Below are 14,764 nucleotides of genomic sequence, written 5' to 3'. Positions count from 1 at the left end.
CCTCGGGTCCTCAAACCCTTCCGGAACTCCAAATAGACACATGTTAGACTTTTCATTCTATTCTCCATGTCTCTTGCCTTCTCTTTTATATTTATAGATCAATCCTTGTCAGATGCATGTTGGAAATTTTCTTCAAATTATATACCCACTGTAAACAGAGCAAAAATAAAATTAATCAGCTTTTTAATTCATACTCTGAATTTTACATTTCATGCACTGTATTCCTCTTTTCTACATATTCTATTTGGCAGTGTTTTAAATCTCTTGGTTCTTGTTCTTCAAAATCTTTTCGTCATAGCTCATTTTCAAGGATCTCATTTCTTTAAATATATTTGCTTTTTATACTGATTAATAATTCTCATATCTGAAATATTTGTGGGTCTCCTTCTGCCACTTCTCACTCATATGTTTTCATTATTATTTTGTGATTTGTATTTTGGTGTGTGTGTGGAGATGCTCAATTTCCTTGGAGTTTTATCTGTGGGAATTCTTAGAGTTCTGGGTTGTTGAGAAATCCCTCAGAGAGGATGCTGTTTCCTTCTCTCAGTGTCCTGGAGGCATGACTAATCCAGGGCAACTGAAAATTAAATTATGTGCTTAGGGTTTTCTTGGACCACACAGGTAACGTGAATATAGACAGTAAAATGAGGGCTAGTTTATGTTTATGTGTTCTCTGTGAAGAATTTATTTTCTTTTCCTTTCACTTAGCACCAAGTTTAAAAAGGTATGTTTCTTGATGTCATCATTTTTGGTAATGTTCTTTTTTTCCCTTATATTCTGAAGGAGTCAAAATTTTATGCCTAGGTAATCTGTAGATTCCCCGACTGGATGGGCCATAGGATTTAGTTCTTCTTCCTCATATTAGCTCACAAAGAATGAGCTCAAGAAAACCAGGTCAGCAGAAACCGACAGGTCCAGAGATGGATTTGATGCCTGCTTTACCAGCACTCTTGGTTTTAAATAATTTGGGGAATTTTTCATATTCCTTAATTTTGGACCAGTCTATTGACATTTCATAAACAATGTTTTTTATATTTCTATTCATTCTCTTAGATTCAGTTAACAAGGGTTGTTTAGGATATTTATCCACCATACTTCTGGAAATATAAATACTGATAATTCTTTATCTGTTATGATTTTCATGGAACCTCAAATTTTTTTCCAAATGTTTGTTACTGGAAGGTAAGATTGCATATTTTGGTAATTATATACTTTAAATAAAACCAATTTTCAATAAAAATCTAACCTATCCAAAAATATTCCTGTAAGAAAAGCTCCCTTTCAGAAGAAGGGAAAGGTTAACATAGTCCAAGGAAAACCTGTTTGTCACCAAAGGGTTTTTTTTTTAAAGCCAACTTGCTGCTTGCCTTTGTTATCTAATACAATCTTGGTGTTAATAAAATTTTTATCCCTCTCTGGTTTGTCCATACTCTGTTCTCCTTCCAAAGCTTCCATGTTTCTTTCTGTTGACCTTCTCTCTCTCCTCCTTTCCATCCCCCAGGATCAAAATTCCAGGCTCTGTTTTTAACGCTCTTGTGTTAGGGGAGCATTCAACCCATTGGAAAGTAGAAACATGCATTTCTAACATTCCCATTTACATTATTTTTCCTATGAAAGGTGCTGAAGGACTAAACATTTTCCACTGAGCCTGGCAAGACCTTAGCCCCAACTGTTCCTCTCCACCTCTCTTACTAAACCCAGTGGTCCCACCGCTGGCTGCTAAACATGGCCCCAATCTTGTTGTCCCTGCATCTTGTCCTGTGATTAACGCAACCTCAGTTTTCCATATCTTTCAAGTATTTGAACAATGAAATTTGATCTTCTTTAATATAGCCTATAAAATCTTTAAAATCTTTAAGTGTCTTGTTCCCCCTGGAACATTCAACCTGAGCACTTGTCGCATTGCAACTTTTAAAATAAATGCTGGGGTTAATTCTTTTTTTTTTTCTCCTTTCAGACTTCCTTTGTTCAATAAATGCTTATTAGTTACCAGACAATAAGTACCCTAGGTCCTAGGGTGATAAGGTGAATAAATATGACTCCTGTTCTTAAGGAAGCTCTTAAAAAAATTATAGAGAGAAGTGAATAGCTCCCACGTGATCTGAGACATTCTTTACCTTACCTGGTAACGGAAGAAATATAATCCAAGTCTGGGTAAACTTGGCCTCCACAGATGAAAAGGAGAAAAGAATATGAGGGTGCATCTGACTCATCTGGGGGTGGTAAGCTCATGTTTCTAGGAGTGGGAGTTCCTTTTACAACATGCAGAGACAAAATGCATTCCCGGAGAGGAAGACATCTGATCTTCACATAAAATAGGCTGCTCTTAAGGAATCTTACCCTTCCACTCCCTTCTGAAGTGTGGAAGGAGATTCTGGAAAATTTACATCTCCCATAAAAATAAAGAAAAATGGGTATGTGACATTTACTGTGTTTAAGGAAATGTAAATATTTTCAACAGACCACTGGGATGGCAATCAAATCACCATATCTGAGGTTCTTAAAAGCACGTGAGAGTCTCTTCACCTTCAGATTCATTTGACTTGTTAGAATTGGAAAGCTAAACCAATTAACCTCAGGGTAATGATTGTGTACTTGCAATTGTCTCCAGCTCTAAAACTTTGAACTGTTTAATAACTTAAAGAAACTCTCATGGTATACTCCATTGTTACAGAGGTCTAAAATTAATTAAATTTAGTGTTCTTCACCCAATAAATTATATGCTTTTAGAATGTTATGATTTAGATTTGCTTATGCACAGCTCTCATCCAAGAATTTAATGTAGGAGAAATCAGACTCTGTAACTGTACATTTCACTAGCTATGTGCCTGTGTTGCTGTTTGATGGTAAAGGAAAACCTGATTTGTGATGACTAGAGTGGAGGCCTGAGTTTTCCCTTGTGGTGGCTATAACTCCCTTACATGATAGTGCTTGACTTTGCTGGCAACTGTCACCACTTCCGCTCTGCTGGCCTCACTATAATTCCACTTCACTCTGCTGTGGAACAATGGCAGAACTGGGAATAAAGACAGGGCAAGACTGTCTTAATAAAGAATGTGATAATGGCAGGATGTTATTGCATTATTGTAGTAGTGCGCCTTTTTTTTTTCTTATATGGTGAAAGGTGAGGGTATCATTCAGAAGAGAGTGTTTGCATGTGTCACCACTCTGTTCCTATGAGATAGATATCCGGTGTCATCTCCATCCTGTTATGGAGGAAATGGCTGTGTTGCTGAGGCTTGGCCCTCAGACGCACTGTAAAATCATAATAGTATGGGAGGAAATTACAGTTGAGTAGACATTTGAGTGTCTACTACGTGCTAAGGGCTTTGCTAAGGGAATCACATTCCCATATCGAACAAGATTGCCAGCTCCAAGGGGGAAAATCACAAACACTCCTAAGGGTATTGAGAGGATACAAGGGTCTGGCAGATATTGAGTCTCCCTGGAACTAGAAGATTCAGAAGAAGTTTTGTAATACACACTTGGAAGATCAGGAAACTGGTAGCAGACTTTTATCTCAAAAATGTCTAAGGAAATAATCCATAACCAATCTGTAAATCAAATTGGGGTGAGTTTATTATGAGCCAGCCCTGAGGACCATATAGCCTCGGAGAGTCCATTCACAAAGGAAGGGAGCACTCCAAAGAAGTGGGGGTGCACAGAGTGGTTATATACCATCAAAGAGTATGCATCACATGTGACTGGAATGTCTCTTTTACAACAGTCATGAGATCGCTTTGCTGGCACAGCAATTTGATGAACACAGCAGCCTGGTGGTCACAAGGTGAGTGGTCACAAGGTGAGCACATCAGGTCAGCAATTATTCCTTAGTTTAGGGAGAGATGCTTATCCTTAAAGAAATGCCAATGTGGGGAAAGTTACATCCTTATCTTTAAGGGCATTGCTCTTGTCTTTGGGACAAAGTAAATATTTAAAGCAGAGGTACAATACATGCTCAACAAGGCACGTCAGGCCCCTTTGGAAAAACAAGTTCAGATCAAATTAGTTTAAACCCAAATGGCTTCTTCATATACTCCAACATATCCTATTGCTTGTCATTTATTTATCAAAGAGAAGCAATCCAATATTTAAGTGTTTACAATGAGTCAAGCACCTTACAATGTTGTTGTTTAATCTTCTGCACCACCCTATGAGTAGTTGTTTTCCAGGCCTCACAGAGGAGGAAACTGCAGGATAAAGGTCAGAGAGCTAAAGTGACAATGAAGGACTTCTGCTTCCAGGAAGATTGAGTACAAGTACTTGTCTCTTTTCCTCCCACTAAGTACAACAAAAAACCTGGACATCATATATAGATGATGAAAGGTAGGGAGAAGCAGGCCAATAGGCTAGGAACCCTGGGACCTCAGAAACAACAGTGTGAAGAGATCTCTGGGTTTTCTTTTAGTCTCATATATCCCATACTTGGAGCTGAGGAGGCTGACAACCCAAAAATGCCAAAAGGCACAGACAAATAAAGGCCCAAACCAAGGCTTTCTCTCTCTACTAGAAAAGACCAGGAAAGGGGAAACCTAGAAAAACAGAAAACTTTTAGATAATAACCTCTCTATTCATCACAAACATCACAGAAAAATGGTGGTGGAGAACCTAGACTTCCACCTTCTGGAGGCTATAAGAAAGTGCTACACCCTCTCACTGGGATGGTGTCAGAGAAGGTTGAATAGAATACTGAGACTTTCATTCCTCCTAAGCAGTATGGAGTATGTCGGCCTCCCCAGGGTGTCAACAGAGACTATTTGGGGAGCCCAAACTTCCCCCTACTCTGTAGTATTGACATCGCAGTCCTGTCTGCCCCTGCAAGAGCTGCATCAGAAAAAGCCAACTAAAATACAATGTAAAAATGAGATCCAGATTCTCATAAATTAAAAATTTTGCTCTGCAAAAGTCTCTCTTAGGAGGATGAAAATACAAGCTACAGATGGAGAGAGAAAATATTTGCAAACTACATGTCAGACAAAGAACTAGTATCTAAAATATATAAAGTACTCTAAAATCTCAAGAGTAAAAAGGCAATCCAATTAGGAAATGTGCAAAAACGTGAACAGACATTTCACCCAAGAGTATACACAGATAGTAAATAAGCACATGAAAAGATGTTTGACATTATTAGACATCAGGGAAATACAAATTAAAACCACAATGAGATCTCATTACACACCTATAAAATGGTTAAATAGTGACAGCACAAAATGCTGGTAAAAAATAGTGACAACAGCAAATGCTGGTGAGCATTTAGAGAAACTTGACCACTCATATTACTAGTGAATCATTTGTATTACTGAAATAATACTGAACCTCCTAATCTCAAGTTTGTGTGAGCAATGCGCAGTAAGCCAAACACTGAGACATCCGTGCTTGGAGATGGAGAAAGGTTTATTTGAATTGGCCAAAATGAGAAGATGGGAGGATAGGTTCTCTCAAATACAGCTTTACAAGAGCAGAAAGCAGAGGGTTTTATAGAGCTAAGGGGCTTGGCAGGAGGAGCTTCAGAGAAACAATGGGGTCACTCCCAAAAAGCCCCTGGGCAATCTGACTTCTGGGTGTCAGCAGCAGCTGGTGGCCCAGCCATCCAGTGATCACAACCTCTATGAAGTCATTCTCTTTCTTCTGCAAAACAACCTCACAAGTCATTGGGACCCCTGAGTCACCCCTCAACTTTAACGAGAGAAAAGCAAATTGACAAGATTCATCTATGTCTGTGTTGGGAAAAACATCAAAAGGCAATCACATTCTTATTGAATATCTACAGTAACCTCCAGGTACCTGACTTTAGGAATATAAATGGTACTGCCATTCTGGAAATGGCAGTTCTTAAAAAATTAAATTTCACAGCAATTGCACTCCTGGGTATTTATCCCAGAGAAATGAAAACTTATGTTCACTCAGAAACCCATATATAGATTTTTAAGGCAGCTGTCTTCATAATAGCCCCGGACTGAAGACAGCCCTGATGTTCTTCAATAAGTGAATGGTTACACAAATTGTATATTGTAATGTGGAATGCTACTCAGCAATAAAAAGGAATGAACTAGTGATACACGCAACGACCTGGATGAATCTCCAGAGAATTATGCCGAGTTAAAAAAGCCATTTCCAACAGATTATATACTGTCTGATACTGTTTATTAGGCATTCTTGAAATGACAAAATTATAGAGATGGAGAACAGATTAGGGAATGCCAGAGGTTAAGTGGAGTGAGAGGAGGGAGGTGAATGTGGCCGTAAACGGTCAATATGAGGGATCCTTGTGGTGATGGAAATGTTCTGTTTCCTGACTGTATCAGTAACAACATCCTAGTTGTTATGGACTGAATTGTATCCTCTCAAAATTCGTATGTTGAAATCCTAACCCCCAATACCTTAGAATGTGACTACATTTGGAGATAGGGTCTTTAAAGAGGTAATTAAGTTAAAATAAGGTCATTAGAGTGAGTCCTAATCCAATATGACTGGTTTCCTTATAAGAAGAGGAAATGTGGACACAGGCGTTATAGAAGGAAGACACTGTGAAGACACAGAGAGAAGACAGTCATCTAGAAGCCAGGAGAAACCAACCCTGCCAACACCTGGAGGTGCTCAGCTCGCCTGAACTTCAGTTTCTGAGGCCAACAGCCCTCAAAAGAAACCAACCCTGATATCGAACTTCCAGCCTCCAGAATTATAAGGAGATAAATTTCTGTTGTTCAAGCCACCCAGCCTGTAGATCTTTGTTACCAGCCCTAGCAAACTAATGCACTATTTAGGATATTGTACTATAGTTTTGGAACGGAAACTCGGTAAAGGGTACATGGGATCTCTTTGTATTATTTTTTACAACTGCATGTGAATCTACAATTATCTCAAAATAAACAGTTATTAAAAAAGCAATTCTGGGGTTCAAATGCAGATCTCTCTGTCGCTAAAGCTTATACTCAATACTGACCCAAACTTTTAACTCAGTCCTGTGTTAGAGGACCTTCAGTTCTGAGGTTGAGTCAACAATCCAAACTATGAATTCAGAGTTAGATGATTTGCATGGGTCCTGACCTGGACTCTTAGTGATAGGTCAACACTTAGTGTTTAGCCGTGGGGTTTTCTGATTTTCTTTATTGTGGATCAATACTTCCTGACTGCTGTCTTCCACAGAGAAATGATCCTGTTCCCCATCCAGAGCTGAGAGTAGGGAGTGACCTCAGAGCTGTTGCTTTCATATGTAAGTAAAAATGCTTCACCAAATCTTAAAGGTAATTGACACCAAGCAGTGTTCCGGGACTTCCCAAAAGTCATACTGCACAATTTTGAGTTCAATTATTTCACAATGATTAGGAACGTATTACTTTTAAATAGATATTTTTGGTAGCACACAGTCCCTAAATGCAAGCCAGCTACATTGGATCCTCAATTGAAAAATAGTAATGTAAACTAAAGAAATAGTAATCTGTTTCCATGCTTAAAAAATAAAAATCCAAAAGACAAAAGCTCTCTGATGAACTCAGGATGCTTCTGTCTGTTTCTTGTGTGGTAAGGGATTTTTATGAGGAATTTTCAGAGGTAATTCTGACTTTGTGAGTGTTTTGCTTTATATGCTGACTTTAGAAATTAACCTCCTCAAAAAATCCAATCCCACTTTGCTATTTTGACACTTCTTTTGCCTGAAAGTATTCATTAACATTTCACATAATTGCCCCGTTTCCAGAGCAAGTATATAATTTCCTACAGAGTGAAGACTTCATAATGCATATCCAATAAAGTCCATCCTGTCTGCCACTAGTTGATGCCTTAGTCTTACCGTGGGCTTGAAAGAAATTCTTCTGCTGTGGATCCTGTTGAATCTTGTTGACCATCTGCACCATTAAAAGGTGACCACCATTGTGGCCATATGTGATGTCTGCTATTCTTCAGTCATTGTTGTTTTCTTATGAACTCTTGGCTCTTCTCTGAATATATTTTCCACTAGTTATTATTGCCAAGTCAACATACAGGATTTAAGTAAAACTTATTAGAGTACTTTCATAGCTTTGTTTTTACCAAGATAGTCATGTAAATAGGAACATAATGTTGATAATGATATTGGAGAATAAGGAAAGCCAGATAATGTACTGATGAGAACTTACATTCTAGGGAAATATAAAGTGTAGGGGAGGAAGAAATTTTCCTCTACCCTTCTAGGTTCTTCTGGCTGGTCTAAGAATTAAATTGATATGAAATAGAATAACAGGAGAAAAATCAAACAAGTTTAATAACATGTACATATGGGAGAGACCCAGAAAAACTAAGTAACTCACCAAAATGACCAGAGCCACCATCCTGAATACCATCTTCAGCTAAAGACAAAGGAAGATGTTGGGAGTAGTGGTTTGGGAGTTCAAAGGGGAGGAAGGCAACTCACACGGAGATGGAAAAGCAAGTGTTTGGTAAACAACTGTTTGCCATGCCTTGCAGAGACGATGGGACATGGAGAGAACTTTGACCAAGTGGGCCTTGCTAGGTGCTCCCTGTCTACCACATCTAGTTCATATTATACTATAGTTGTCTATGGTATTAGCTTCTTCCTGAAACAGGCCTTCTAGCTGAAATTCTTTTAGGCAGTTAAGGGGATGTTCAAAGTTTCTTCCCAAGTCTTTTGTTCTTAAAAATAATCAAGTCGGGTCCATCTCAGTGGCATAGTAGTTAAGTTCATGTGCTCTGCTTCGGTGGCCCAGGGTTTGTGGGTTTGGATCCCAGGCACGGACCTACACACCACTCGTCAAACCATGCTGAGGCAGCATCCCACATACAAAAAGGAGGAAGGTTAGCAACAGACATTAGCTCAGGGCCAATCTTCTTTACCAAAAAAAAATATCAAGTCAAAGAGACATATTTTGGAATAGCACATTCTGCTCCCCTACAAAGTCAAAGGATAGGCTTATTGAAAGAAAGGTATTTTACTTTCTAATGAGTAAATTGCCCAGAGCTTTAAGAAGAATTTTTTAAAATCAAGTATATGTATTTTTTTTTTCCCTGAGGAATTAAGTGCCATCATGAAAACAGATTTCACTTTATTTTTTGATTGAAATGAGGTATTATTATTTTTTATTTTCAAACTACAATTTAAATGCTCTTTAATAATTTTATTAACTTATTAATCAAATGCGTAATTCTAGTGTTCAACCCACAGAATAGTATCTGATAACTTTTTAAAGGTGTCTCTATTTTATGCTTTGAAAGAAATGGATTCTTCAGCCACTCCAGATAGATTGTATATATGTTCTTTAGGAAAGCCATGGACAAAACTCAATCAGTTGTTCCACAGTCATGGACGCTTCAGACAACATAACTAAGATCCGGAAGTGGGTCTTAGTTTCCTTTCTTCATACTTATGACTTAACGCACTGCATCTCAATCTTTGGTGACAAGCAATCCCAGTAGTGTTTACGTTCAGGCTGACTGATTTCTGGTATCTGTCAAATAGTATAAAATGATCTTTGTTGGCTTTTAAATCAGAAGCAATGTGGCCAACTGATCTGATAGTTTGCACAAGCTGAATAGAATTATTCCTTTTGTACTGCTCTATGCTTAGATTTGTCCTTTCCAAATCGAGAAGGGTTTGACCGTCAGCAGCTGTTCTTCTTGATCCTGTGCTGGTGTGTGATGCTGATAGCAATATGGTGCTGCATCCAAGAGATTTCATTTATTTTTTGTAGCAGAAACAAACAAATATAAGTGACCATGTTCTGTCTTTATAGAATTTGTGAAAGGCAACCTCCCATTAATATATATATGAATATGTAATTACAGCTGGTAAATATTGATATTATAGCTATTATAAACCTCAAAGCTATGAAGACATCATTCTATTTTCACCATTCAGTAAGAATGTTTAAAGCAAGCCATCAATATATTTGAAATAAGAATAAAACTTTTACTCTTTATTAGAAAATGTAGGGTGAAAAGAAGCCAGCCAGGAAGGTTTATAGACATAGAAACTTTATAGACTGACCCTAGAAATGTCATTGAATAAAGATAGCTGCTTTCAGCTCTCCTAAGTTGTCTGTAGAAGGGCAACTTATGTATTTTTCTTCATATTTACATATGCATCTTTTTTTTTTTAAGATTGGCACCTGAGCTAATAACTGTTGCCAATCTTCTTTTTGTTTTTCTTTGTTTTCTCCCCAAAGCCCCCCAGTACATAGTTGTATATTCTAGCTGTGAATGCCTCTGCTTGTGCTCTGTGGGATGCTGCCTCAGCATGGCGTGATGAGCGGCGCCATGTCCACGACCAGGATTCGAACTGGAGAAATCCCGGGCCACCGAAGTGGTGTGGGTGAACTTAACCACTTGGCCACGGGGCTGGCCCCTGCATCATTCTTCTTAACAATTGCTACCTTAAAGATAAACACAATTTCCCGTTATTAAGCACCTAATGTGTGCAAGGTTCTACAAAGCCTAAAGAGGTTATACTGGGTATCAAATACTAAATTTTATAGCCATTGCTTGTCTGTGATTGTAAACGGAAAAAAAGATGAGTGTTGAGTCTTAGGCCTGGTGATTAACAGGGTAATAAGAAGAATGAACCAGAAAATCGAAAGAATGTGCTTGCAGCCTGTTATCACTTAGGTTCCTCCAAGAAGCAGAGCCTGAGTTAAATCTTTCGTGCAAGTGGTTGATTTCATGCACGTGGGGAAGTGATCCCAGGGAATAGGGGAGGGTCCCTGAGAAAAGTGAAATAAGGAAGGAGAGAGCGCTAATCCAAGGGTGCGTTGTTGAGTCTGCTATCCCTATGGGCAACTGGGGCTTAGCCCTGGTGGGGATGCTTTAAGAACCACGTAAAAGACCCTTCAGAACTGTTGACCACAGATTCAGAAGAGAAGAGCAATTCAACCCCTAGAGGCTAAAATTGACACTGGAGGGAGTTAATTTTCTCTCCTTCAGGATTCTCACTAGGAAGCAGAGAATCTCTGGGGCAAACAAGACAGACACACACAGAGTATAGCTGAGATGAGGTTTCATGATGAACACCAGTGCAAAGCTAACAGTTGTCTCAGCACTGGCCAAAGCCAAAAGGTGGGCTGTGTGAGACATGAGCGGGGAGTGGCAGATGTCTAACGTCATGCCCATGTTTGACACTTAATCATTAGGTGCATCACTTGTTCACTCTTCAAAGAGGCAGGCTCATCCTAAAAGAGGCAGAAGGTAACCTACCCTGCCTGTTTCCCAGAGTGATCTTAAGGGTTTGTAAGAGTACTCGAAAGTACTTTAAAGGGTAATTCACCACAAAACTGGAGGCTGTTCTAGACCCACGACATACAGACATACAGGGAAAACTGAGAACCAAGAGGAGGTCACAGAAAGCGTCAAGAAGGCCACGAGAAGCCCCTGCATAGAACGTGACAGCTCTGTAGCAACAATGGACCAGGAAAGGAAGACATGCACAAATGATGACAAATATCACATTTAGCATCTTGGAAAATAGATGCGTGAATTTAACAGATTAAATCATCTACTAGCTGGGATATTAGGAGATTGTTTCTCATTAGAAATAAACATTGAACTGATTTAAGAAACACCCATTATGTGAAGACCATAATGCCTAGTCTGCCTCTCAGACCAACGTAAGGTCTTCTGCATTTTAGTCATGTCTGTGTACCCCTCAGTTTTAGAGCTCAAATTCACTTTCTTCTGCAGTGTTTTGACAATTGAAAGACTTCAATTGGATTATTAATTTCAGTCCTATTTGATCTCTGAGGATTCAGCCAGTAGATACTCTCCCGTCCTCAAGTTACATGACAGTTATAGTTTTATTTCTTCAGAACTTTTGCAAATTGAATGTGTTAAATGCCAGTATTACTTTAAATTCTCCTCTGAGCCTTAGTGTAGGTGCATATGCTGCTAGATATACTCAAGGTTAACAATATTCCATATGCCACCTCTCCTCAGAGCAACTTGAAGACATTACGGAGGAACTTGGCAGAGGAGAGCCCAAACTGATATTTGAAGTGGTAACAGACCTCAGAGGCTAACAACTGCACCTCTGCCAAAAGTGGCCCTGTGGGCTTCCCTAATGGGATCCTAATGGCTCGTCCCACTTTGTTTCAGGTACCCTTCCTGGAGAGGTAGTGACAAACACATTGCAAGGGAAAGGCACATAACCTAAAACTGTTGATCTGGTCTCCATTCAGGGTATGAATGTTGTAGTAACTTTCTCTGTGACATAAACCTCAGAGCATCCCTTATCTCTCACACACTGATATTCTTAAAAACCTTAATTCTATTTTTACTTCAGCGTGAACAATCTCTGCATAATAAATATCTTTGTGTGTATATGGTATTTCATCCTAAAACTTCAAACATGTTCAAAAAATTTCTAGTTCTTCTATTTTGAGATTCTGTGAAAGTCTGTTCTCCCCATATGGATGCTTTAGGATCTTAGCTATTTCGTTAAACTAACATTTGATAGTGCCTGTGATGTACCTGGGGGTTCAGAGGAGAAAGCTGGGATTGGCTGCATCTTTAAAGGAAGTCCCAGTTTCATCTTATTTCATAATAGATCTTATTAAATAATGATAAAAGTTGGCATGGGCGACTTTGGGGATCCTGGGAGCAGGGCAGGGACCTCCAACTCAGCTTCCATTGGATAGTAAAAGGTTCACCACAGATAGCTCCTGAGTACAGGAAGGAGGGCAAGAAAGAGATGGGAAAGAAGAGGGGAAGAAGTCCCCAAATGTACCCTGCCTCTCCTCTAAGTGCCTCCATGTGGCAGGAGAGTAAAGCAGATGTGGAGAGTAATGCATGAAGACTAGAAACCTGGGCAGGGCCACACGATCAAGGGCTTTGTGTGCCCTGCTAGGGCTGGGATGGTATACCTTGACCCAGGCAGAAGAGCCCTATTGAGCAGTCCATTGTCCTCATGAAGGGTCCTTTTGTTTACTTTGTAACTTTTGTTTCCGTGCATTCAGCAAACAAACATTGACCACTTACTAAGCGCAAGTATGAAGTAGGCATGATGCTAATCCTTGGGGCATCAGGGGTAAATCAGGATGGTCCCTCATAGCTACCGTACATGTGTGCATGTGTGTGACACAGAGAGAAAGAGAGAGGGAACCCAATAATTATAATGACAATATATGATATGATCTCATAAAGGCACTGCTAAGCTCTCCCCCGTGGAGTTCAGGGAAGTCTTTACAAAGAAGTCTTTTCTCTGAAGCTGTGTTTGCTAAACTTGGGTATTCAAGCAACCAGAACTTCAGTGAGAACTGTAGGTGAGGACAAACCTTGACTTTGTGTAGGGTTATGACTCTTTCATAGAACTGCGAGCACCCACTGCAACCAGCAGCACAATTTTCTTTACCGCTCTGCAGCAAAGCAGACAGGTTTGCTCTGGACATGGAAGTCGGAGAGCAGTCCCACTCCAGGAAATTGCCTGAATCACGCTGATGATGAAGGCTGGCACGCAGAGCATGGAAACCAAAGTGCACCTCTTCCACAGGTCAATGCTTATCTGCTCCACTGTATTATCTGTAACCAGGCATTCTGATTTCTGGACTCTTAAAATCTGTATAACCCTAATCTGGGCGGGGTTTACATTGAAAGAAGGAGTCCTGTGTAACATCATTGGTTTCCTTGATCTGTCATAGGTTAACTAATCAGTCATGTGTTAGACTTCACTCTCTGACTCATACCGCGTTCTTCATCCCCCTCCCTCACACCTGACTTCAACCTTTATTCTTAAGGACTACTTAGCATTCAGCTGAACGGTCTCAATTTCTAAGCAAGGTAAGAATTTCTTTCTATGTTGTTTATACCTAGAACTTAAAATTGAGCGCAAATGAATCAAAAGTGTGTGGTTTTAATTAATACTTTATTTTTGTCAGGAGAAAAATTGCAACAGGTTATTTAAATTGATTTAGCGCAAATACTTATAGTGTGTATGTGCAAAACAAAAGCTTAATAAAAGGTTGTCTTGAAGGATCCTGCTGAAGTATTTCAAATAAAAGAACTTACCAAACATGATAAAATACAAAAGGTGAAAGTCCTAATGTTCTGATAAGGTACTGAAGGATGGATGAGGAATGCCTGTTTTGAAAAGTATTTTGGGAAATTTATGTCTGAGGGTGTATTCTTATAACTACTTGTAATTACTTACTTATAATTGTTCATCTAATGACACTATAGAGGCTTGTTAGCCACCCCAAAGATACATCTTCCACACCCCACCCCCCCCAACTATGGGGAAAAAAGGACTGTGATAGTGGTTTTCTAACAGAATCAAGTGATCTTTGAATTCTAAAATAAGAAACTGAAGTCTGCTAGCTATTTACCCTGTCTCAAGGGAGAGTCATTAAATTAATTTCATTTTAATCTTCACCAAGGTAAGATTTAATTCTTGTTAAGTTCCTATTATTTGGGACTTTGGACAATAGAAAAAAATAATTTAGGTTTTCTATTACTGGTACTTGACAAAACAAACTTGAGTTTCCTCATGTCCCAGAAACTTGGAGGAAATCATTTCTGTCCAGAACAGTAAACTGGTCTCATCTCCCACATTTATGAACATATTTTAATTAAAAGGTGTAATAAGGTGTAGTTGTCAAAATCATAGTCTCCAGGGTCAAATAATCCTTGGTGTGAAAACCAGTTCCACCACTGCACAGTTGAATATTTTTCTCTGAGTCTCAGCTTGCTAATTTGTAAAATGGGGATAGACAGGACCTCCTAGGTTTGTTGTGAAGATTCAATGAAATGTATTGAAGTGCTTAGTGAGGTGCCTGGTATCTAGAAAGTG

The 14,764-nt window shown here is 39.1% G+C and overlaps 1 protein-coding gene across 7 annotated transcripts in view; it reads left to right on the top strand.

Moving 5' to 3' along the window:
* The first annotated feature begins 13,635 nt into the window (after positions 1 to 13,635).
* The window catches only part of HHLA2 (HHLA2 member of B7 family), a 97,029-nt gene continuing 95,900 nt past the window's right edge, over positions 13,636 to 14,764 (top strand). For 2 of the 7 annotated variants that reach the window (XM_070582801.1, XM_070582798.1), the window contains exon 1: positions 13,636 to 13,755. The gene's annotated coding sequence lies outside the window, so the exon portion shown is untranslated. The remainder of the gene's footprint in view (positions 13,756 to 14,764) is intronic. The other 5 variants (XM_070582800.1, XM_070582796.1, XM_070582799.1 and 2 more) reach the window with 3 other exon arrangements.

Source organism: Equus przewalskii, chromosome 18, assembly GCF_037783145.1.
Source record: "Equus przewalskii isolate Varuska chromosome 18, EquPr2, whole genome shotgun sequence".
Taxonomy (NCBI): domain Eukaryota; kingdom Metazoa; phylum Chordata; class Mammalia; order Perissodactyla; family Equidae; genus Equus; species Equus przewalskii.
Note: the sequence above shows the minus strand (reverse complement) of the source record. Positions and strands in the feature narration are given on the sequence as shown.